At 38.3% G+C, this 26,969-nt stretch overlaps 1 protein-coding gene and 1 long non-coding RNA gene across 3 annotated transcripts in view; one reads left to right on the top strand and one right to left on the bottom strand.

Moving 5' to 3' along the window:
* Positions 1 to 26,969, top strand: part of side-II (sidestep II transmembrane protein) — a 401,395-nt gene that overhangs the window by 154,760 nt on the left and 219,666 nt on the right. The window lies entirely within an intron of this gene.
* On the bottom strand, positions 16,220 to 25,538 carry LOC141426944 (uncharacterized). 2 transcript variants are annotated; one of them, XR_012451279.1, is made up of 4 exons: positions 25,231 to 25,538; positions 19,489 to 19,547; positions 16,554 to 16,643; positions 16,220 to 16,318 (listed from the first exon to the last, which is right to left on the bottom strand). It is a non-coding gene; the product is annotated as an uncharacterized lncRNA (long non-coding RNA). The 2 variants fall into 2 exon arrangements; XR_012451278.1 differs by lacking the exon at positions 19,489 to 19,547 and having other exon boundaries at positions 25,231 to 25,536.

The following is a 26,969-nucleotide window of genomic DNA, read 5'->3' as shown; positions in this document are numbered from 1 at the left end:
AATCTGTAATTTAATTCAACATGGCTATGGCCTTGTTTTAGTCGTTTTTAGGGTTCCGTAGCCAAAATGGCAAAAACGCAACCCTTATAGTTTCGCCATGTCTGGCTGTCTGTCTGTTTATCCATCCGCGGCTTTGCTCAGGGACTATCAATGCTAGAAAGCTGTAATATGTAAACTATGCCGACAAAATGGTACAATAAAATTTTCAAAAAAATAATGTTTTTAGAGTACCTCCTACCCATATAGACGTAGTAAAGTGGGTGTGATTTTTTTTTCTGAATTGGTGCTGCTTGGCATTGGGCTGGGATTGCTGAAACGATTTTTCGGTTCAGTGATATGTTTGCAAAATATTCAACTTTGAAGTGCAAATTTTCATTAAAATCGAGCGCCCCCCACCCTTCAAAATCTACCGCTGGGTCGAAAAATTAAAAAAAATCAAGATGGTAGTAAGTATATCAAACTTACAAGGAAAACTATAACGGTTAAGTTTTCTGGAGAATTATTAGTAGTTTAAGAGTAGCATGAGGTATAAAATATAACTAAACTTGGAAAATTCCGTACAAAATACGAAATCCTCAGAAAAATATTACTTAAATTTCGGGTCTGTCCGACACGCTCTTGGCCGGTTTTTCTATTTTTCTGCGTAGCATCAGTGACGCATTACTTGCCATTGCTAAGACATCATACATTATTTTCTTTAGAAAAAATAAAGAGCATTTATTAACAACAACACAAGACCTTTGATACTCAAAGCACACGACACAACAATATTACAAACTAGATGAAAACCCGGCTTCGCTCGGGTAAAATGTACTCATAATAATACGTTAGTAGAATTTTTTTTGCCAGTGTAAAGACTGTGGTACGTACTTATCGAAAAATCTGACGTATATTCCCAGCCTTAATATTATCACAAAAGTACTTTCACAGCTAACCTACGTATCGGTATTTCACCAGTAGATAGTTCTCCTAAATCTTATTTGCTCATAATCGAAGAAATTAGACCTATACGGTACGATTCGTCTCTACGATCGATCTGTTGAAAATCGACGAATCGTACCGTGTGTGGGGCCCTTAAAAGGTCACAATGGAGAACGAAATGCAAACCTCTGACACCTGTGACACGTGATGACGTGACACTAACGCCAATTTGATGTGATGACTTTGACAAGTTTATTTCGCAACGTCATTATATACTTAGTAATTTATTCAAGTTTATATTGAAAATACTCGATAATCCGAATTTTCCGCCTACAAGTTGTCGACTCGGATTGACTAATTTTTTACGCTCTTCAATTTGATGTGCATTTCGTTCGAGTCTACCGTACCCCTTGACGAAATTATTAATAAAGATATGCATCACGAAGGATAGAGTGTCATTGCATTGCAATTGCGAATCGGACACTGGCCAAACACTGGCTCAGCATAACACCGAAGCGTCAAAACACCCCAGCGCTGATTTTCAGCCAGCACTCACGAGATATTAAATCATCCCCCCTGTTTTACCATCCATTGGTTAAATTTATCTGTCAAATAAAATTAATCGATGGGTGATGAAATAACCCCTTAATCTTATAAATGCGAAAGTTTGTAAGTCTGTTTATTTGTTTGTTTGTTACATTTTGATGATAAAAATATGTTTATCACTCACAACATATTTACGTAAAAATTAACCCTAATGTTATAATGTGAAAGTTTGTGAGTGAGTTTGTTTGTTAATCTTTCACACTAAAACGGCTAGATGAATTTGAATAGTATGTACTCGTAGATATCCGGACATCTGGAATAAAACATAGGCTACTTTCTATCCCGATATTTCCACGGGATAGGGATAAAATCTCGAAACAACAACCGCTGGGCTTAGAGTTGACATCATTGTTTTTAATGTAACGTCAATGAAAACCACGATTTAATTTTCGGGAATTCACACGGGAATTAAAAATAAAACCGTGTTTTTAATTCAGCTGCTGGGCTGGGATTTACGTGTGCGAAGCCGCGAGGAAACACTAGTGTTTCATAAAATCAAGACCTTCAAAACGTAGCCAGTCTTAACAACGCTCACATCAAAGTTCTGGCGACAAAATTGCCAAAGCATTCCGCAATCGTTGAAAAATATCCAAGAATTTCGTTTGGGAACTCGGAGCGTCGCATCTCTACCTCGTAAAGCCCTATCTGGCTGAATGCCGAACAAACGCCGCCCCTAAAATATTCATAACACATTTAAGCCCCCAAAATGATGGGCGCCATCACTTTGTTTCAAAGGGATGACTTTATGCTTACGTCAATATTGACTATGTATTTTCAGGGATGCGACAAAATGAAACGGGATTGAGTGGATGCTTGTTGATCGATACCTACGCATAATGACAATGTTCGTTATGGGTAATGTTATACTGACTTTTAGCCGTGGTTACGCTCAATCAACTATTTGAGCTGAGAATTCTATTAAAATTTCGGATACTTACGAAATTTCCAAAAATGACATCATGGTCGAACATTAATAAATATCACGGGACAAGCGATTAGCGATTAAGATTTCAGAATTTTACTCGTGTACATCCTAATGCCACGGGAGTATATTTGATACTGTGCTATTTCAAAGATCCAGCTGTTTGCATCTTGAATTTAACTCAAATCCATCTTACAGTCAAGAACTTACAGCTGAGTGAGTTGTACTTTACTGTGAAAAATGTTCTTCATCTATATCAGGTACGGTCAAGAACTTTAATTCATGAGCGACCATGGACACTTTCAAAGGAAGTCATTACGATTTTCCTTGTTAAATAATGCGATGTCACTGTGACGTTTACTGTGAAATGGTTCCATGGTCGCTCATGAATTAAAGTCCTTGACCATACCTGATATAGATGAAGAACATTTTTTACAGTAAAGTTAATCAGTCAATCAATCAATCATTTATTTGCGATAAAAACATACTTAAATGCATGCAAATAGCAAATACAGTTTTAGATGAGACACACATTATTTTATATTACGTACGACGATAGTACGTACAACTCACACGCACCTATCTTGTCAGTGGCGTAGCTTTGCAATCGCTACAATGTCGTAGAGCCTCTACGACGTAGGCCTTGTAGCGCACACATCTCTCTTCTATGTCGCCACACTATTGACACGTAGTAAACCTTCATGGCTACTTTAATGGGAAAATAGTGTGGCAATCTCTCCCCCCGTGCCTTCCACTGGAGCTGGAGTCCAGAGTACCTACGTAATTGGCAATAAAGAGTCCTGCCCATACTCTCATTCGGTTTCTCAGTCACCTTTCACCACTAAATATTTTTACGGAATCCTCGGTGTGCGAGTTTGATTCTCAATCGGCAGTTTTATGTGTTTTCATTCTTCTTCTTCTTCCCATTCCTCTCCTATCGGAGATTGGACAACATCATGGCGATTCTAATTTTGAAGGCCGCTGCTCTAAACAAGGACGTGGTACTGCAGTTGAACCAGTCTCGTAAAGTCTTCAGCCACGAGTGTCTTCTCCTGCCCACGCTTCTCTTTCCGGCAATCTTCCCCTGGGTAATAAGCTGGAGAACTCTGTACTTGGCGTTCCTCATCAAACGCCCTAAGTAACACAACTTTCTTTGCTTGATGGTCTTTAGAAGCTCAAGGTGCTTGCCCATTCTTTGCAATACTGCCACGTTGGTTACTTTGTCACGCCAGGAAATCTTAAGAATGCGGCGGTAAATCCACATTTTGAAGGCTTCCAACTTCTTCATGTGTTTTCATAGGTCTTACTAAATCATGTTAATCACCAATGAAATCTGTCCATTTTTGAGAAATGGATGAGGGGATTCGTTACTGATTGCGAATATTGCGTAGAGCTTTTTACTTTTACAGAATTCGACAGCAAGTGTCATAGTACCAGGGTATTTAACATTCAACATTTCCACATAGCAAATGCTGATTGAAACGGCAAACAATGGAAGGAATTATAATTAGCTGGCAGCGACACACGGCGCTGTTTATTATTAATTTAGTTAATTGCAATTTATTTGATTTGTCGGTCAACTACTCATTAAGTAAAGAGTTCTGCGTTTGCGGTACCAAAACGTGGTAAGTTTGTTTTGGACTAGGGTTTATTCATGAATTGTCACTATGCGAATGTGTTACTATGCGAATAAATTTAACACACGCCGCTGAATTTAAATAGACTTCGAATGTTTTCGTAATTATTATTCGAAGTGCTGTGTTTGATTTCCGGTAACTTTAAAGGAACATTGAATAGGTCAAAAGGTAAGTGGTTTAGCTTAAGGTATCGAAATACAAACTGAGACATGGATGCACAGAAAAACAAGAAAAAGAGACCAGCACTGGGAATCGAACCCAGGTCCTCAGCATTCCGTGCTGCGTGCTATAACCCCTACATCACCGCTGGACAGGAATCTAGACACGAATTTTTCCTATGCATACACATCTCAGGTTGCTTATTTCTACTTTGCTACTTAAGCAGCAGCACTAGCGACATCTATGTGGCGTCGACAGACGTCACACTCTTTCGGAACCAACCGCTCTCCCAGACAAGAGATGTCGCTACTAAGCAATCAAATTATGATTGGATTTTTGGAGTCATTTTGTATTTTTTATTTCAACTCCAAATTTGTTACTTTTACGGGTATCCCGTGAAACCATATCGAAATCGATATTAGCTTAAGGTGGTATCATAATTAGCTTAAGGTGCCTTATAGAAAATGATTAGAGCTAATTTTCTTAAAATAAAGGCCTCCACAGTGGCGTAGCGTGGATATCTACAGCCCGAGGCGGACCTTTTTTTTGCCACCCTCTTGTTTAGGTTTTAAAAACTATAGTATACGAGTACAACAGGGTTTCCCAAACTGTGCATTGCCGCATTGTCCCAGAGGCGTCGGCTTATCAACCTATTTTTATTTTAATGCTTTGTTTTGATTTCGTTCTTATATTTTCTATAAAAAATATAAGTGTCAAAATAGTAAAATATACCTCGTTGAGCTTCTTGCCGGATTCTTCTCAACAGAAGTTTTACCAAACCGGTGGTAGATTTTTTTGACATTCATAAGTGCTTGTTATAGCCTTAATTGATAAGATATTTTGACTTTTTCAGTGTTTTTCTGACAACCTGTTACTAATAGGCTAGTACCTTAATTGGTAAGTATTTATGGGCTGCGTTGAGGGGCGTCGTAAAAAAAAAAGTCACAGGGCCTACAGTACAAATAAGTTTGGGAAGTCCTGGTATAAACGTCTTTATTGTACCTACCGTCCAATTAAAGAAAGAGGACTCCCCGATTTCCTCACAGTATAAGTAATGGAAAATTTCGTGTTCATTCTAATTGGTGCAAAATGTAGGTATGGCAAAACTGTGAAATAAATTATTATCTAGATATCATTCAGTATCAGTTATTATGGAATTTTGCCGCCCCACAAAAATGCCGCCTGGGGCGGGCAACGGTTATCGTTCTTCGAGCGACGTGGCCCGCCCATTGTCACTGCAACTTGCATATTCCACGAGCTATGACGCTAACTTTTCTTCAATTTAATTATTCCTGATTCTATCGCGCAAAGAAACACTCAAAACACTAAATCGTTAATACTAAAGTACCGTTATTTCATACGCCTCAAAACAGACGCAATTAAGCCCAGCACTAACTAAGATTGTAGTGGCACGTATAATTGAATTAAATTCATAGAGCTCTTTATCGCGAGGTTTCTTGAACAAAGCAAGTCATATTTCGCAAGACAATGGCCGCTGCCGGAGACACGATCGTTTGTCACGGCTGTACCCTGGTTCTGTAGACTCTCGGAGCTTGTACCGTAGTGCCTCGCCTCTTCAGTTTATCGGCAAGGGCTAAAGAGTTTCATGTATTGACAGTGTTTTGTTTGGTTGTTGGTTTAAAGCGCTTATGGCGCAGATTTTGTAACACTACGGAACAGATTCAACACTCTAGTGTTTGACTGCAAACTCAAACTTTATATTGCGCTAAATGCTACGAAGAAGTAGCAGTGACAAAGTATAATTTTTGTGTTCCACGAGCATCAACTGCTGAAGAGAATCGTTACGTGTTACGTGTATAACATTGGGAAAAACTATAATGTTTGAGTTGCAGATCACTGTTTAATAGATCGGAGATGCTTTTTAGGGTTCCGACCTTCAAAAGGATCCTTTTATTGTCCGCCTGTCAAAAGCCCTTTTCTCGGGAATGCGTGCTTTTCGAGGGAATCAAACTGAAATTAATATAAAGTATGTACTTGAGCTTCAAAAGTTAGACTCTATAGCATTGCTGTAACCGTTAGACCAATGAAAAAATCAAACTTCTAAGTTAACGTAATCGAAAGATACAACTGTATCTTTGAATAAAAAGAGGTTTGTACCCACGTGGTTGTGGACGTTGCCGTACCCATAAAACCTTTAGGGTACTTCCGAGTTCTTCTAGAAACTTTAACAGAATTGAATATGGCTCAATATACCACAACCGGTAGGAAAAGTCTGAAATGATAAATCCTATTTTTATGACTGTGTGACAATGCCAGTAATCGTTAAAAATGACCACATCTTTTGTACATTTTACTTACAAGAGAAGCTCTGCTAACACTGGATTTTAATAAATACCTACACAATTTTACGGAATTTTCGTTGCGTGAGTCCGACTTGCAAATTGTTCGGCCTTATTTTAAATATTTCCTTTATGCAACGTGACCTACATCAGAGATTTGCTAGTGTATTTTTAGTATGCAACGCAGATGCAACAAAACTGTCTAAATACAAATTTTGATTTCCATCGCTAGTTTTCCACTTTGCTATTCCGGAAAACTACTCTAGGATATATTGCATCTAGCATAAAGTTCAACTTTAGGTGAACTCTTACATCTTTCCTTTAAATAAAGTTTTGACGCGTGAAATCCAATATCCGCATATAAAATTTTCAGTTCTGTTTCAGTAGGTATACGGATAGTTCCGCGTTTAATATTCTCCGCGCGTCTGAACCGTGAAAGTGTACGAACTTTAGTTATGCAATAGCTTCCTACATGTTTCGGGCTGCAAAGGCGGACATAAAAGCTGGGAACTCGATGAATGAGAACACTCGAGAACACCGCTTACCACAACGAGCCTATGCGCGGCCATTCCACATACCGCGATGTACACCGCTCGCCTAATTTGTTTACCACCAACATACCACGAAGTAGAAACGTAATAGATAACGCGTCGGGCGCGTCTGTCGCCGCAACGGTTTCGTAGTAAACCCGCGGCACGTACGCATCCTCCCACTCGCTACTCTATTGTCTCAAACAAACTCCATTGCTCGCGCACTTAGCGGAAGAGCGGATGTTTGAGCCGGAGACGGGACAATGTATATTGTGCGGGCCTGAGCGAAGCGTCGTTTTGTTTGCCACTCGGGCTGACGCGGCGGAATGAATGGCTCATTTATGTGACGCCCTTAGTGTTAATAATGATAGTTTCGTGACACTGGGGCTTTAATTAAACACGTTTTTATATCCTGAACGATATAAGAGCTCTCCTGTAAATATTTTAACGGAGGGTTGACGTTTATTGCAGTCTGTGCTGTTTATTTAGTGTGTGTGAGCGTAAGCGAATTGCTGCGAGTCTACCAGCCCGGCCCGACTACGCACGAATGGCGAGCGGTGATCGACTTTTTAGTACATTGTGTAATTGTTAATTATATTTAAGTATCATACACTTCCGCAAAAATTAGCTTATGCCTCACACAGCCTCAACTAACACAAACTTAGACACTAACGCGCAGTTAACTGTATATAAATTCATTTCCAATACTACATTGAGCATACAACCGTTCCCAAACAGAACAATATTTATTTATTTAAATCGTGATAATTAAAAAATCCAAAAATAATCAATCAAGTTATTTTTCTCTACATTATTTTGTCATAAAAATCCTTCCTATTTTCAACCAACTCCAGCGGAGATTCGAATGCTTACGCCTGTTTTCCATTGGAGGCAGAGACTACATAATATCAAACTTTATGATCCTTACTTTCAAAATCATGCTCTTGCATCTGTAGATAGTAAAGTTGATCAAATTTGACCATTGTTCTCAAATTAAGATCACACCCGCGTTGAGCGTGTTGACCAAGCAATGGACAGAAAATTCGCCGCGACTGCTCGCGTGTAGTCGTGCCTACGCCTAACGCGTCACGCTGCGCACTTTTGAATAGGCAGGGCATTCGCAGCTCCCGGTACAACTGGATTACCAAACGAATAAATCCCCGCTGCCTACTTTTGTTCATATTTCGGGCGTGCCGGTATTAATTTCCTCGTACCTTTCAGGCGTCTGTTCGCTGGGGATTAGTGACGATTATCGCAATAGCGTTAATTCGTGGGCCGTTTAATTCGGTAGCCGTTTAAAATAATTTAGCAGCGAGTGTAATGAGCAGGCAGGCTGCGATTGGCCGCGCGCGGCACGGCATCGCGCCATTAACCACGCGAGTTGCGCCCCCGACGCTTACTACTTAAACCCGAGCAGCTTTACTCTTGCAAAGAAATTGATACCACTGACCTATGTAATAATCGTACTAATAATTTTAAACGAAAAAGAGTATCGGATTGCCGGACGGGATTTAAATCCGTCTTCTACGGCTTTACGCGCTAGAAGCTAGTAAGTTTTCCTTCAGAATCATAAAACTTAACGGTTACGACTTAACCTGATATGGTATATTTCAGAATCACTTATAGTACTTACTTACTTTTGACATTAGTAGACTTTATTATCTCCAATCCGTTTTTTTTTCGAGTGTGGAGGCATTACACATTTCCACTAAACGTACATAATAATTAAGATGTTTAGACTTAATTCCTTAAAACGGACCCCTTATTTATGCATATTCCTGTGTTTTCTTTTTATAATAATTTAATCAATCAACATAATCTTTAATTTACTTTGTTATGCTATCTTTCATGGTTAAGATAATTATGTTATGAAAATAAAAACTTTTTGCCAAATTCCTTGTGGCTCATTCTTCTTGGCGATGATGGTCTTTCCGAATACGCTAGTTGTATAAAAAAGTGGCTTGTAAAAGAGCCCTTTACAGCCTACTTACAAATAAACTTTTGATTTTGTTTTAAGAGGCGTTCATACGAACTTGGCCACTGGGAATACCCATTTCCTTACACAAATAAAAAAAAACTAGCGCTTAGGCTGACGTCGCTCGTTGAATCTTCGTCCAAGTTTGGAAGCAACACTCATCATTAAAGATGAAAGTCCATAGAGATTAGTTCGAGACGCCACTTCCGCCACGTCCAGCCCCGGCTTCCGGTCGCCATCTTTGTGTTCGTCACGTGCGATATAAAAAACCGGCCGCCACTTCGCGCCTGATTGCTCCGTTATTTACCTCTATGTCATGTATTGCAGATTTTTGTCGTATTTTAGTAAGTGGGCTAGGATGACTTAAAAATAACGCATCATGCTGTAGAGCTTGAGCAAGCCTTTTTTTGTTCTTCATCAGCTTGTATTCGCTCACCGTTGGGCATACGCTTCTTTATTTCTCCATTCAGACCGGTTCCGTTTTTCTCTTTCAAACTGATCCTGCTGTCTAGCAGAACAGGATCGAGAGGTGCATAATCAACAGATGGTATTAGTTTAACATCCACGTCACAAACACACATTCTACATCTCCATTTTGCACTGTTTCTTTAGACAGGCTCGCACATTTACCAATCTTTCAGGTTTTTGATATTACTTAACATCAAGCCAACATCAACATTATAAGCCTCTGTCGTGTTAGCATGGGACAAATCTTTTCTCTTTTCCTTCCTGTAGCCAGGTTGAAAAATGTGAATTGTTTGATAATGATGGACAAAAAAAGTTATAGCCAGCAATAATCGTTAGTTTTTAACCTTTCTTCTTTTAATAAAACCAGCGTGATGATACTTTTTTGATTACATTAATTTTAACTGTTTTTTTATATTTGTTACAGGTATGTGATGCGGGCTTATAAGGTTTCTCACGTCTGGAAAAATAAGCGGAGAAGCTGTGAGTCAGAATGTCTTTATTTATGTTACAATAAACACTCACAAACTTAAATCTAAATTGCCTTTTTAGGGTTCCGTAGCCAAAATGGCAAAAACGGAACACTTATAGTTTCGCCATGTCTGTCTGTCTGTCTGTCCGTCCGCGGCTTTGCTCAGGGATCAATGCTAGAAAGCTGTTATTTTGCACGAATATATTTTGTAAACTATGCCGACAAAATGGTATAATAAAAAATAAAAATAAAATTTTTAGAGTACCTCCCATAGGCGTAAAGTAGGGGTGATTTTTTTTTCTCATCCAACCTTATAGTGTGGGGTATCGTTGGTTAAGGTCTTTTGAAAACCCGATTTTTCGATTCAGTGATTTGTTTGCATAATAAATAATAATTGCCTTTTTATAGCGGCAACATTTCCTATTGTTATTTTTACTTATTATGTGTCATTGCTGTTATAAATAAACTATTTTCTTTCTTTCTTTCTAATATTCAACTATAAAGTGCAAATTTTCATTAAAATCGAGCTCCCCCCCCCCTCTAAAATCTTAACCGGTGGGTGGAAAAATTTGAAAAAATTTAGAATATTATTAAGTATATCAAACTTACAAGGAAAACTATAACGGTTAAGTTTTCTTGAGAATTATTAGTATTTTAAGAGTAAATAGCAGCCTAAAAAGCCTAAGGTATAAAATATACCTACACTTGGAATATTCCGTAAAAAATTCGAAATCCTTAGAAAAATATTACTTATTTTTTTCGTAATGGTTACGGAACCCTATTTCGGGCATGTCCAACATGCTTTTGGCCTGTTTTTTATCTAAGAAATACACAAAACTTATCAAATACAGTAGCCAAAACTGATTTGGTTCATACCCTGTCTACGTTCTATTTCTTCCCGAAGAAAGATAAATGGACATGGTCTAAACTTTATTTTGAATTTGAAAGTGGATTGGGAACTTCAAATACACCGTATAAATGTATGTAGGTGTATGCAAATTTTCTCTTTTATTCACGAGAAGCTCATGCTAAACTTATGTTGTAATTTCGCACATGAATTCCAAGACACTCGGTGGTACAAGCCTGACCTCGAACGCACGATACTTTGCTAGAGAGGCTATAAGTCCAACCATGCCTTTTTTGAGACAAATACGTTAAAGAAACATTCAAGAGTTTGAGGCTTTTGTTTACCAACAATAAACAAGGTAACAACACTCAAATATAATTGCCATTTCGATACAACACACGTACCAATTACCGTAAGTATTCGTCAAAAGTCAACAATCAGTATATTGTATATAAAAGAATCTAATATTTGACCTTAGCAGGGGCTAGAATGATTGATGTGGCGCTCGCAAGGACGCACTCTACCTACACGGAAATACAAAAGAATATGACTCCGAGTGCCCAGGGCTCCCGTAGGTACAGCGGTCTTGTGTAACGAGAGACCGGGGCAATCGAGGGCTGAACGAAAAGGTTGGAGCTAATAACTTCTGAAAACTACAAGGCAAATGCTTTTACGAAACTAGCGAGAAGTCGAAGCCTTCACATGATCTTGGAAGGATTTGAGTTACTGTTGCTGTGCTGGCCTAATAGTTTGATTTATGCCTACTCAACGATAGCCTTGGTAGAGTTTTTTTTAGATTGTAACCTACATCAGAAAAGAGATTGACATAATTATGATTGGTTTTTTGGAGTCTTTTTGTATGTTTTATTTCAACTCCAAATTTGTTACTTTTACGGATATCCCGTGAAACCATATCGAAAATACAAATTTGGGTAAAAGTAACAAAGGAGTTGAAATAAAAAATACAAAAAGACTCCAAAAAACCAATCATAATTTGATTACTTAGTAGCGACATCTCTTGTCTGGGTGAGCTCCGTTAGGGTTAGGGTGGGTTAGTTCTGAAAGAGTGTGACTTCTGTCGACGAAACATAGATATCGCTAGTGCTGCTGCAGTAGCATAGTAGAAATAAGCAACCTGAGATATGTATGCATACCTGAGATATGGGGATTAAAAAAAAACATACTCAAGTCAAACCTAGGCCACTCTGGTTTTTGGCATTATGAAAAAGAAAACGTGGAAAATGTATATCAGGAAATAGTCGTATATTTATGCAATGATATACGCCATAGCCACATAATGAGCCTTGTTCTTTTTAGTTTGCGATCGAGTTCTGCGCCACATCAGCCATTAAGAATAAACGCGTTATTCCAAACAAAAAATTTTCAACGATCGTTGCGCAAAAACTTTATCAGCTACACGTGTCGGGCTCGTGTTTAATCGGACGGCTACAAACAAGGAGTAAATATTTAAGCCGCCGCCATCGCGCCGCGAGTCAATTTGTCCGGACACGTCCGAATTTCATTAATCGAGAAAAGTCACCCCGGTGCGGCCGGATACAGTGGTAACGGAATCGCAGTATGGATAGTGAATGTTAAATTTTCCTAATGTTATTTTCTTGTAAATAATTTAACATACATGCAATACTAAACTGGAACATAAAACGAATGGTGTAAAAATCATCAATATCTGTTGAAAAATAAGAAAGAAGACCAAATAAAGTTGACATTCCATTTTTTGTCTGAAACGAAATAGTAAAGTTTTTAAATGAAAACCGCCAAGCGGGCAGTCGGTTCGCCTAATGTTAAATCGCTGCACATGGACATGTACTATACCGTTGGGACTGCTGGTGCATTGCCGGCTTAGCCAAAACTTACTTTTGTCTTTTAGTGCTATTAGTTTGAAATAGTCATACTGCTAAACAAACATGATACCCACATTGTGCCTTTGGATATGAAGCCCGAGGAACGAAAATTTTCACAAAATCTTATTTAAATTACTTAACATAAATTCAGCGTTGCTGTACCCACTGTGTTGTAACACTTGCTGAGTGGAGGCCCTTTTTCGGCGTCACCACTATTACGATTTAGGAATTTATAAATTATATCACGTGTATTAGCATTGTTTTCTTCTGTTTTCTGGTGGTACTTGGATATCGTAATAACATATTTTTCTTTCTTTCTTTCTTTCCCAATTGCAGCTTAGCATACTGTTCTTCGCCTGTGTACGGCGGCAGTCCCGCGCGGTCGCGGACAGGACAATTATTCGTAATGGATGCGCTAAGCAGACGCGGCTCACGCGGCTCTAATGGAAAATGTATGAGTGCGACTCGACCCCGCTTTGTGTGTGCATAACGAGTGTTTGCTTAGAGATCTCGCTTTGATGATGCCAGGAAGTGGGTTAATAGCTGGACTTTTAGACTGGTTTATTTCATATTATTTGTCTTTATTAGCTGAACATTTGCTCAAATGAATCTAAGAGTTGCAAAAACGAAGAATGTTTGAACGACGAACGTTATGAGACTTTATATATTTAATAAATAGAAGTGGTACCCGGAGTACGGATATTTGCCAAAAAGTCATCAACATAGCTTGAAGAATATGCATTATGCATGTTGAAGTGACAATTGGCGGGCCACATCACTCGATCAATAATACAGGGTGACTCCTAAGTGTTGAACTAAAATTATAGTTTCTAATACAATATTTTAGCCAAATTCAATGCATTAGGTACCTCTTAAAACAAAACAATTAAACTTTAATTAATTAATGTTTGTTATTTTTTTATTAGTAAAAATGATCAATCGTGTGATCATCCCATTCTACATGAAAAGTTCGGTAGAATAAAATACCCCTAATAATAATCCTTTTTTTAATATTTTCATCCAGCAATACAAAAAAAATGGTTAAAAACCTGTTATGTCTATGACCGTTCAACGTAAAGTAGGGTAGTTAAACATGAAATAAGTAACTTTAAAATTACCGAAAAAATATTAATTCTAACAAAAACATTTGCATTTTTTTTTGCATATTCTTACGTAGGTATGTACAACAAGTGCTTCTCGTAGAAGTACCTACAGAGTAAGAAAAAGGTTTCTATTCACCACTTAGGGGTCACTCTGTAGATTTAGTAAATGTCAACGATAGGAGAGAGAAAATTGTCTCGAGTGACAGAGCACTGATTACATCGCGGTGTTAAAACTGTCTTAACATCAATACGATCCATTTTATTGATGATAGATAATTTCCAAATTGAGTGTGTAGTAGTCATTATTAAAATGATATCCAGATTGACTATTGTCATACCACGGTAGATTGATGATTCCGGAGACGCCTGCTCCGGTGATGGATTAGATGGCAGACAATTTGATAAGCAGCTTTCATGGTAATACTAAAATACAATAACACCTTATGAGTAATATGGAATGATAAATGTTCGGATCACATGATAACGGCTATTATGTTGAGTGTGTCTGAATACTATGCCGAAGATACGCGACCGAAGTTACGCTTTTATGTTTCTACGTAGGTACTTGTATACATTCGGTTGACGACTACAATAAGCGCGGAAATTACCTACGCGACATGAGTCCGCTGCAATTACGCCTACAATGCTATTTCAATTTCTAGACAGACATTTGTTGAATTTATGTCACGTTATGATGTGATTTGCCGCGGACCTGCGCCTAACCGGAATTCAGTTGTTTTCGCCTATACGTGACCTAAATTCAGCTAATTTTAATGCTAGCAAATGACATTCCACTGTATGTGTAATCACAGTACCCACACAAATGCTCATAATTACTATGTATCAGATTCCTGTTCGTTGTTGACACTTGAGGATCTTTTCCCCCAAATACGTTCTTATAGCAATGTGCGCCTATTGCCACTTCAAGTTTCATATTCTTCGTGTTATGTCGATGACTTTTTTGTTCTTTGGCGAATTCCCGTATTCCGCATTCTATCGCGAAAAGAAACTCCGAGCATTAACTTGTCTACCCGACATTCATCTTATTTATTAGCTTTGTGTGTCATCACAAACAGCCCGACATTGTTGTCAATTGTTGTTGTTGTTAGACGGTAAGTCAGCGTCATACCTCGTACCTATTTCAATCTTGTGGAACACAGTAAGTGCAGTATAAGAGCTTGCCACTAACTACTAAAACTCGCGTTGCCGCACGTTACAGCCTCTTACGCTTTAGTGCCGGACACTATGCCGGACAAAATGAATTCTAGACAGATGCCTCCAAACACAACGCAGGATGCGGTAGTAAAGATAACTTGTTAATGTCTCGCGTTTAGCAGTTAATAAACTTAAGTAATTATTTAGGTCAGTGTATTGTTTTTTATTTATTTCATTGAGATACTGACCATCTCATCTGATGGTAAGTGCAAATGAAACCGACTGCACACTGGTACCATCAGTCAAATAAGTGGTCTATCAATTTTTAAACAAGTTTTTATCAAATGAATATGACGCTAAAGTCGAACTTTCAAGTTGACAGACACATCTATTGGCATTATTGTTTTATGAGATGCAAACGATTATCAACTTTAGGGTGGTAGACTATATACCTGGCTGACTGCACATTAGCAGTGGCTCTCAGACCAGAGGCCGTATTGTCTTGCGATATTATTCAATATCTCTTTCTACCCTCATACTATACCGTGTAATAAAAACCATTGAGATATCAAGTACCTCGGTTAGAGAAAAAAGCCGCAAGCCTAAGGCGAAGACTAGATTAAGGCGAATTTCATAACCTATTTCACTTTTTACAAGCTTTTCTTTAATTTCACTTGTCCCGTTATAATCACAATAATAAAAGTTAAATTGGACCCACTTCCAGAGGTCAGATTGGTGTAAAATTGGACGTATCTACTTAAGTAAGTCCGGTGATCAATTAATTTGGGAGTGAAAATCTGATGGTCCGGCCAGGATCGTCTACGCAAATAGGAACTCCTCACTCAACGGTATCTGGTACGGAAATGTAGTTTGTATGGTAATGCATACTAGCTATGTATTGCTTAGGTGGGTCCTGTAACAGGATCAAAAAATTAAACCACAGCTTCCACTCTTCATCTTGAGCTAATTTATTTCTACGACTTTTGAAAATAACTTGTATTATGATTTTTTTTATAATTCAAAAGAAAGAAAGAAATAAAGAATATTTATTTGCTTAAACATGGTAAGTACAATGTAGGTGGTTATTATAACAATTATAATTGTTTGTTTCACATGTTTAACCGATAATGGCATTCAAATTATACATATAATAATGTCAAATTGTTGTTGATTCAATAGTCACTAATACAATATTATCATTTCATCATGTCAGCCGAAAGACGTCCACTGCTGGACATAGGCCTCCCCCAAGGCTCTCCATCTTAACCAAGTCGTCGCTCCATCTTGTTGGAGGCCTACCGACAGCTCGTCTCCCGCTCCGCGGACGCCATTCGAGAACCTTCTGGCCCCATCGGCCATCCGTCCTGCGAGCAATGTATTATCATTTAGCTGTCATATATACATTATTTACATAGATCAAATGAATTACTGCATCAATTATTGTTGCTGTCTCAGAAACTCTCTTAACTCTCATAACCATCAATGTATTGCGAAATCCGTCATTTTGTTACGTGACAGGCGATGTCATTTAGGCTATTGGATGCCGTACATTGAAAATACCATTTAATTTGTTTGGAATAAACATAATGATAAAATTACTTAGGTAATGTTGGAAAGTTGCTGAACTAAAGTAGTTCCATTTGTTCCATCCATTCCATTAGTTTAGTTTTTTGCTCCTGTTTTGCCCACCTGGTATAACAAAGAAAAACATCAGCAATGAAAGCTCTTTATCAAAAATTAAAATTTTGAACAAAAACTTATTTATGTTCTAACTATTTAATGACGGCGCCATTTAAAGCAAAAGTAAAATACATGCGCTAACCTTCGAAAGTTTCGTAAAATCAAATTCTTATAAGTTTTCTTAAGCACATTTTCATGAAACGTGTTATTTTCCCCGGAAAGGTGTTGAAACCCGTTTTATGAAACACGTGAGCATTGCTTGCTAAATGTAATGACCAACGTTTCACTTGTATTATGTAAATAACCGACTCCTCGTTGAGAATGATTTATCTTCATATTATTATAATAAAATTCAAGTCATATTAATAAAATTGAAAAGAAAGGCCAGAAATAAATCTTTTCTTGCTTTACTACCATAGCACCAACTTTAGCGCTTAAGACATAAGAGTTACTGGTGTGCTGGATTTGGCTGCAGCATCAGTCTCGTGTTGCCACCATTGCATTGTATTGAATTCAAATACTGATCAAAAGGAATTAAACACGACATATCTGCTATTATTTTTCAAGATACTGGTTGCTGAATTCCTGGCTGCAGCACAGCTCGTTGTGTTGCCACCACTATTGTATGTAGAATCAATTACTGATCAAAACGAATCCAAACACGACATATGTGCTATTATTTATAGATTGTACTATTGTGCTATATCCTGGCTGCAGCATCAGCTCATCCTGTTGCCACCATTGCATTGTTTGTAGAATCAAATACTGATCAAAAACGAACCCAAACACGATATATCTGCTATAGTTTTATTAAGTGTACCTACTATGTTTGGATATCCTGGCCCAGCATCAGGCCGAGATTCCATAATCTTGCGTTAGCTATATAGCATACAGGTGTTTCAATTTAGGTCCAATATGTTTAAAGTAAAGTAAATATCCATTATGCATCTAAGATTCCTACCGAGCGAAAAGATCTGATGATCTTGAAAGCTTGAACCGATTTTGATAAATCATGTCTAAGATCATCGCTAGAAAACCATTTTCAAATAAAAAAAACCGCATTCAAATCGGTCCACCCGTTAAGAGCTACGGTGCACAGACAGACACACAGACACACAGACACACAGACACACATAGCGGTCAAACTTATAACACCCTCTTTTTCGTCGGGGGTTAAAAATACAAAACTTCATAACTTTATTTCACTTACGTGGTCTAGGATAGTGTTAACAAAAAATAGACAGGCCATAAATCACGGAAAACAGATGGCCGTTGGTGACAAAAGGAACTCGAATGGAGACCGCGGATCGCAAGCACAGCGTAGGACGTCCACCAACGAGATGGACGGATGACCTGGTTAAAGCTGCAGGTTCACGGTGGATGCAGGCCGCTGCCAACCGAACCGACTGGACGTCTATGGGGGAGGCCTATGTCCAACAGTGGACGTCCTATGGCTGATATGACGAAGATAATGACGATTGCTTTAAAAAAAATAACCAAAGATTCTCGCCTCCCCAAAGTTGGAACGAATTAGATCAGTAATATCCTAGATGCAACGAGTAGGTATTTACAAGAAGCATTGAAGAGCCCTAGGTTATATCTAATAACCTAACCTAATCTAACCAACAAAAATTTGGAACACCCCCGACTTTGTCACTTTAAATTTCAATATCTCAAAAACTACTAAACCGAACCATCGCTAGAAAACCCGATTTCAAATAAAAAAAACCGGCCAAGAGCGTGTCGGACACGCCCAAAATAGGGTTCCGTAGCCATTACGAAAAAATTAAGTAATATTTTTCTAAGGATTTCGTATTTTATACGGAATCTTCCAAGTTTAGGTATATTTTATACCTTAGGCTGCTATTTACTCATAAACTATCAACATTTCTCAAGCAAACTTAGCCGTTATAGTTTTCCTTGAAAGTTTGATATAAGTACTACCATCCTGATTTTTTCCAAATTTTTCCACCCACCGGTTTAGATTTTAGAGGGGGGGGACGCTCGATTTTAATGAAAATTTTCACTTTATAGTTGAATATTTCGCAAACAAATCACTGAATCGAAAAATAATGGTTTTAAAAGACCTATTCAATGATATCCCACACTATAGGGTTGAATGAGAAAAAAAAATCACCCCCACTTTGCGTCTATGGGAGGAACCATAAATTTTTTTTTTGAATTTTTATTGTACCATTTTGTCGACATAGTTTACATATATATCCGTGCAATTTTACAGCTTTCTAGCATTGATAGTCCAAAGTCGCGGTCGGACAGACAGACAGACATGGCGAAACTAGGTAAGGGTTCCGTTTTTGCCACTTTGGCTCCGGAACCCTAAAAACCGTATTCAAATCGGTCCACCCGTTTAAGAGCTACAGTGCCACAGACAGACTCACACACACAGACACACAGATACACAGCACACATAGCAGTCAAACTTATAACACCCCTCTTTTTGCGTCGGGAGTTAAAAATACTCGTGGTAGCAAATTCAGTCCCCCAGCAGTAGCTTTGACACTAATTCGCTTGCTATAAAAACCCAGTAAGTACGTAAGTCATCGTACTTCTTAGCTCAGTCCACTAAATACACCCAACGGGACCGAAACAAATCGTAAAACGAACGAGTTTAATATTTACACGACGATTTACATGCGGGACTAAACGAGAGGGTCGGGATCAGTCAAACCCCGCTGGTATTAACCTATTTGATTAGAATTTGCGGTACACTTACAGGTAGTTCTGACAAATAAACCAACAAGGGTACTGGACCTAAAACTGCCAACGCAAACCTTGTCGGCTACGGGATTAAGTTTGGAATTTATTGATGTCGTCATTAATGATTTTTGCTGACCTTTTTTATACTATGAAGATTTGCTTGCACTGCAGAAGGTAGGTCGTAGCTTTGATGTGCTAAAACGTATGAATCATTTATAAATAAATAAAATAATATTATGGGACACTTGACACCAATTGACCTAGTCCCAAACTAAGCAAAGCTTGTATTGGTTAGATTTTATTTTGTCCAATTGTCTTTTTTTAAAGCCAAAGGCCATAAAGATGGAAGTAATTCAATCAGTACCTAATAATGTATATCTGTGTATAATTTGGAGTAGTCCACACTTAAAATCACAAATAAATAGTTTTAACAGAAATATCTAACAGTATAATTCCTGTCCATTTTTATTATTTTTCCAAGAGACACGCCTGTTTTCACAACCCTCTAAAAGGTCATGTTGAGTTCAATAATCCATTTATACCGTATACTTAGAGTAGGCATTAGTACGGGTAATTGAAACAAAAATGGCGCCTAACCACCAACCGCGCCGAGAATTATACGGAAATTATGGTTTGTGAATTTAAAAGCGTTTTATTCGCGCCAAGGAATTCCCTATAATAGTAAGTTAGTGTTGGTATTGCATGCTATGTATAAAAAATGGTATGCATAATAAACTCATGACCAACTATAAAGGTAAACGTCCAAATCGTCGACATCAACAGAATGCTCGATTTACTGCCGTTTTGAAAAAATAACGAAACATATAGGTGCCGTGGTTCTTATTACAATGTAATTAATGGCTAATTTAGACAAAATCACGCGTCTTCGTGGATGGGGTACACAACAGATTAACGTTGAGACTGAGTTCTCTACTCTATTAATACTTACAATTCCTACTTTAAGGCCTCTTTATTTTCAAGCCACTTTGCCTGGTTATGTGCCAATCTCACACAGTTTACCATCGACATACACACACAGTTTGACATCGGCTATGGCAATGTGCCACAGACTACGAGAGAAAGAAACTTTCCACGACGCACTGGCCAGCGCATGTTTTTACCTTCATTCATTGATCAACTAATTTTTAGGGTTCCGTACCTCATTAGGAAAAAACGGAACCCTTATAGAATCACTTTTTGTCCGTCTGTCTGTCTGTCTGTCTGTCAAGACACTTCTCGGAACGCGTGGAGGTAACAAGGTGAAATTTATATCAAATACTGAGGTCTACTGTCCCTTGGAGCTGTGAAAAAGTCAAACTTCTAAGCCAACGCAATCAAAAGATGCAGCCGTTTATGCTGCAAATTTCCGCAAATTTTCGAAACTCGCAAGGGAATCAAAACCTACAGGGTACTTCCCGTGAACTCAGAATCTTGAAATTTGGTACGAAGGTAGCTATTATAACACAACCAACTAGAAAAGTCTGAAAATCTTGATTTTTTTATGTCTGTCCGTAAATATCAATGACCAACATAATCTGACCCCACACTGTGTACATTTTGCTTAAGCATACACTGGATGTATGAAATCCCTCGGAAAGAGCGAGAAATATCTTCAAGACACGATTCGCGTTTACTTACATACCTAAATGTATACGGAACCCTCGGTGCGCGAGTCCGACTCGCACTTGCCCGGTTTTTTTTAAGGGTCACAGTTTACGCGAACAGTTTTACTTATGGACTCGGGACGAATGCGCTTCAATTTACTTGAGCGTTAAGCTGGGACTTCATAAATCGTGCGTTAGATATTCCCAGGAAACAAAATCATGAATTCCTGAACCTGTGTTTTGAGAAATAATTTCGAAGCCACGACAATATAATGAACACGTGAAAAAAGGTGATACTGAAGATAAACTAAAGTAAGAAAGGCTATATTGTAGCCATAATAATGTTCGCTGCGAGCTTCCAGCTGCCGCGAAGACAGTACCTTTGTCCACTCGACCCTCTTTATTAAAACTTTCTGAAGCTTTCAATTTAGATTCCTATTTTAGTCGGTATTTTATAAGTAAAATATTTTTTACACTGAATTTGAATCAAAAGCCAAGATTGTCTAGCTGTTCCACGTATTCTCTCAAATAGACCGTGGGTTCAAAACTGAGTTCAAACTGGTTCAAACCAGTAATTTTCTGGAATATTAAACGTGTTATTAAGTACCCCGTATTAAATGACGAAGCATTGGCAGACCTCCCACTAGGTGTACTCCCCACTAGGTTGAAGTGGTGAGTTGTAGTTTATTGTGGAACTCTAAGGGAGAGGAGGCCTGTATTCAACTGGACGTCTTCCGATTGACGACGATGATGACATTGACTTAAAGCCTGTTTCACCACTCAATGTAAATTTTTATGTCACATAATTATCCATGATGCCGTCTCTGTTTGTTTTGTCCAAATAAACCGAGACGCCTTTAATGTCTTCGAAGTAAACAAGCCGTGGCACCATTTCTTACATTAGACACTAGAATCACACCGCTTGTCGCACCTCGCACAAGTGTATCGTAAATCCTCGCAGCCTCAAGTACTGCAGCATGTCAAACACGGCTATTTGAAACAGTTACCGTCCCCACTAGCATGCTTATTCGGGCACGACACGCGAAACTGGCCGGGTTGCGGCGCCAAATTGCAGCAACCAAGTGCCCGGTCTCACGAAACATTTGTAATTTTTAGTGACCCGAAATTGCTGGCATTTTATGCAATCCTGAAATGCTTTTAGGAATTTATAATGTAATAGAATTAAAAATAGGGAGGTTTTCATAGATGTGAATGAGAATGTGAATCGCGTCATTATCATCCGAAAGAAGTCCACTGCTGAACAAAGGCCTCCCAGGTGTTTTTAAATCAAAAATTAAGTATTTATTTGTACCTAAAACTTAAGCACGTGAGTGATGTTTTGAAGTTATATTTTATATTGTTTTATTTTAGCATCAAATCAACATTCACAAAACACTTATTAATATAATATGTTTATCCGTTGCCTAGTATCTATAGTAAGTATAAATTTTAAGAGTAAATAGCAACCTAAGGTAAATATATCTAAACTTGAAAGATTCCGTATACAAAACTAAATCCTTAGAAAAATGTTACTTGATTTTTTCGTTACGGCCACAGAACCCTATCTTGGGGGTGTACGACACGCTCTTGGTCGGTTTTTTTACGGCAAACACAAAAATCCGTTGCGAACACAAGCCCACTAAAAGTACAAATTCAAAGTGTAATAAAGCAAAATTAATTGGGATAGTCGACAATTAGCTTTCAAATAGTGAATTCACTGAAGATGCCTCATTAGTAATTTAGCATTGTCGCGAGATCAAAACGGGCGCGGCGCCTGCGCCGACCAGGCCAATTACTCCCTATTAATTACTGGCTTTTTCGGGCCAATGGAGCTAATTATTTTATGTTCGAGGTAAAGCTTTATTAGCATCTTTCTGTAACTTAGATTGAAAAGATTTTTGCTTTGATTTGTGCCCATCACAGTTTTCATGACATATCCGACTTTGTTCTTTCTCAGGGCTGAATGTTATTTATTCAAAGCGCTTGAAACGAAAGTTATCTATAAACTTAGTGTGAATAGTAACATTACTAACAATGCATGTTTAATGTGATTGACTGACTGAAATACAATGCACGTTCTAATTTAATAAAGCTACAGGTTTCAAATTTAGCAAACAATATTCTGTATGGATCACAAAGATACTTGATGAAATGCGAAAGTTTGGTGAGTGAGTATGTTTTGTTACTCTCCTTCACGCTGAAACTGTTCCGTCGTCTTTGGTATTAATTGATCTTTTAGAAAATTCCGTGGAATAACTAGCCTATTTTACAAGCTTTAATTTAGTTTCACCTGTCTGTGCCGTTGTCTGTCTCTCTGTTCTGTAATCAAATCTTGCAAGTTAAATTTGACCAACTTCCAGAAGTTTGGAATACTGATGTAAATTGCGTGACAATACAATAATCTAGTAGTGATATCCTGGTAGTCCAGCCAGGATCGTCTCCGCAGGACCGAACTCTTCAGCGGTTAATAGCATCGACTTGAAATTTGGTACGAAAAATTTAGTTTGGGTGACAATGCAAGTACAGTCAACAAAAAGTACAGTCAGAATTTTTTATGGTTCGGTTATTTACCCCACTGCCTAAAGGGTTATGTTTTATTCATCTTCAGAAGCAAAGCTACTGACACAAGCTAGTCATAACATAGCTCGACAGTAGTTTAATAAAGTAGCAGGGGAATTCCTTCCGCTTCTTGTTTAAGTACATATTTAGTAGCTATTTTGTAGCGCCTAAATCCTATATAAAGTTGGCGAAGCTCCAGAGCTCCCTTAATTACCAAGTCAAGTATTCATGTTAGGACTTATGTTTATAATGTCCGTTTATATGACTGCGGCCGTACTGCTGGGAACTTTGTACTATTTCTATTACAATTTCTGCTTTAATACGTCTGGAGTTACAATCTTTATGGCCCTTTTAGAAAGCGATGAGCTTACTGCTTGCTTACTCTACTTTCATTTATTTTTTAGCTTATTTATGCCCCACCACTGGGAAAAGGCATCTTCTCCACGCACCCCTATCTAGCTAGATTTAGAGCTATGTATGGCCAGTTGCTTAGTTCCGCGCATGACTTGATACTATGGTAAAGGTAGTTTCTGATTTATTCCTTTGTATTCACCCAAGTACCTATCCGGATGCCAAATTTGAACTGCCATCTGGAACTGGGTTAGAAATTGATCTATAGGTGAATCAGTGATAAAAATGACGACTTTTGGACGGTAATATGTAAATAACCGTATGAGGTGTGTTTATGAAATTCGGAGCATATCTCACAAGTCTCAAATTTTACATCAAATAAATGGCATTTTGACCTAGTCCCAAGTAAGCTTAGCAAAGCTTGTGTTATGGGTACTAAGCAACGGATTTTTATATAGTAGATACATATGAAGGGGTTACATGTTTATGCAAGTAATAAAGGCTCCAAATGGTTTGGATAAAATTACACGTCATGGTGCTGCTCGCCAGTTCTGTTAGCTTGAACTTGGCTTGACATGCTACCGCGTGTCTAGATCTGTAACTTTCTGAATGCTACTGAGGTTTTTTTTATCCGACTGGCTCTGACTGTCTAAAGACTGAGGTCATCTATAATCTCTAACCATGATATAATTATTGCACGGTGGCTGTGTGAACGTTAACTGGATCTGGGCGGATAAACATCCACATCCAACATCCAACATGAATTCCGCTTATTTCGCTTAGGAAGATGACTGTCAAACCTACGTGGGATTGGTGCCAGATACACGCTCAAAGATGGGTAAACTCATCAGTATGGTGGTACCGCTTGATGGTCACCGATGGCAAGCCAAGCCTCGCAGAAAATGGGGAAACGATCTGAACAAAAAACTACTTTTTACTTGATGTATTTAATCAAAACTGAGCTTAACCTCGTTTCATTACTATCCAAAATTAATCCGGATACTTAAAAATATTTTTCAAAATTATTGAATTAAAGCTGACGTTTGCTTGCATTGATTGATGTTAAAAGTGTACCTATTAAATAAATAAATATCATGAGACACTTGACACCAAATTGACCTAGTCCCAAACTAAGCAAAGCTTGTACTATGGATACTAGGCAACGGATAAACATATTTATATAGACAAATACATATTATTAAACATCCAAGACCCGAGAACAAACATTCGTATTATTCATACGAATACCTGCCCCAGCCGGGAATCGAACCCAGGACTTGAACCTTCATAGTCAGGTTCTCTAACGACTTGGCCATCTAGCAAAGGCATGACTACATTTGGAATAAAAGCTTCCAATGAATAACCTTCATAAGCGTTAGGTGAAACTAGCCCAACTTGCTGTTGAAATCATCTGGATTCATTATAAAACGCCTCGTAAACCACATACATAAACCTTTAACACAGCAATCCACTCGGCATATAAACGACAAAAAACGTTCCTGGAGCGATTATATGTACAAACCCGAACACAAAAATAACGCGAAAATATAATACGCGCACGTCAAGAGGCGAACACGAACGAAATTAAGTGTCAGCGGCAGTGTATAAATCTTATCAGGGCACGCTCCGTGATTTTAAACAATCATGTCGCTGGAGTGCGTGCACAATGCTGTGATTTACTGCCGAGAAGCCGCCGGGCCGGACACGGCTAAACTCTGCATTTCTCTGCAGCGTCACATTTACTCGGCACAATCTATCTGTAGCTATGAATAAGTACGAGTAAGTAGTGTACGTTTTTGGCGCCATTATCATTTGACCCTTCGGTTGGCTTCCGCTATCTTTACAAAAAACCCTAGCAAACGGCGCCGCCATTTTGTGCAAATTCTCGACATCCAAATTTTTAAAATTTTGCTTTAAACTTCGGCTACTTAATTTTGACTACTATTTATTGCTAAAATATCTCGACGTTTTGACCACATTGCAACAGCCGTGGTCACGAGTCGACTTGTGGTTGTGTTGGTCGTCACGTGATCGACTCGTGTGCTCGTCCGCAGCGATGTGGTCGAAAAGTCGAAGTAAATTTAGCAATAAAAAGTAGTCGTCGATTAAGTTACGAGATCTATTAGTTACAAGTGCTAATGTTCTCCTTAATTTGGTTCAAACCATCTCATCTTGGTCTTCCTCTGTTCCCTTCTTTTCAAACAAATCAAGTGTTTTAAACATATTTCCGAGAAGCTGTTTTACTGGCTGCATCTTTTATTGTCTGCACTTGCATTGTCGTTCAAGCTATCAAATACTAAGTCAATTTGGTCACTGGAACTGGGTAAATTCGAATTGCAAGATTTCACTTTAGGAAAGATACATGTGAACATTTTTTATCTTATATATTTTAAAGATTTTGAACACTTCTGGTGATTTATGTCAGTCTCGTGGGTGCTCGCTTCGTTCCTTATTTAAGAGCTCAATTCGCTCATAGACCAGGTAGATTGTATTTTACCTTACTATTTTAGACATCATATCGGTCGAGATCAAATTATAGCAAGTATTTTATTTGACAGTTAATTGCTTGTTTTCATAAACTGGTTCCAAGTAAGCACTGAAGCGTGTGTGAACTAAACAGTCAACGTAATGTTACACAAACTATTTCTCTCCTTAATCCCTGTCAACATCACATTTCGACAACCAATCTGAAGCCAAATTACTAAAACAATGCGTCTGCAAAATGGCGAGTCCAATTACCGCGTGTTGTTTGCCAACGCCCTTGTCGTAGTCGTGTCGTGACGCCTCGCGTCGTGTCGGATCGGATTGGCAAACACGGCAGACTAGTCGGCGGATTATGGAAATTGCTGTTTGCTTTAATATGCGTAGCGCAATAATTTGAAATGCGCTGTTGATTAGAATGTCTTTGCTTTGGAAATTAATTAAAATTATACAAATATGTACGTTCGATGTTGCCAATGTCAAGCTACCTGGTGAATCGGGAATCTAATTTGGCGTCCGTCAAAGTTTTGGTGACAGGGATCGAATTCATTGCGAACGGAGCCAGCCCCGGGGCGAAGAAGCCCTCCTAAATAAGACGTGTCCCGTATTAAACCGAATTACT

The sequence above is a fragment of the Choristoneura fumiferana genome, chromosome 3 (genome assembly GCF_025370935.1).
Source record: "Choristoneura fumiferana chromosome 3, NRCan_CFum_1, whole genome shotgun sequence".
In the NCBI taxonomy this organism is placed as follows: Eukaryota; Metazoa; Arthropoda; class Insecta; order Lepidoptera; family Tortricidae; genus Choristoneura; species Choristoneura fumiferana.
The sequence above is the reverse complement of the archived record's forward strand: the minus strand, read 5'-3'. Positions and strand labels throughout refer to the sequence as shown.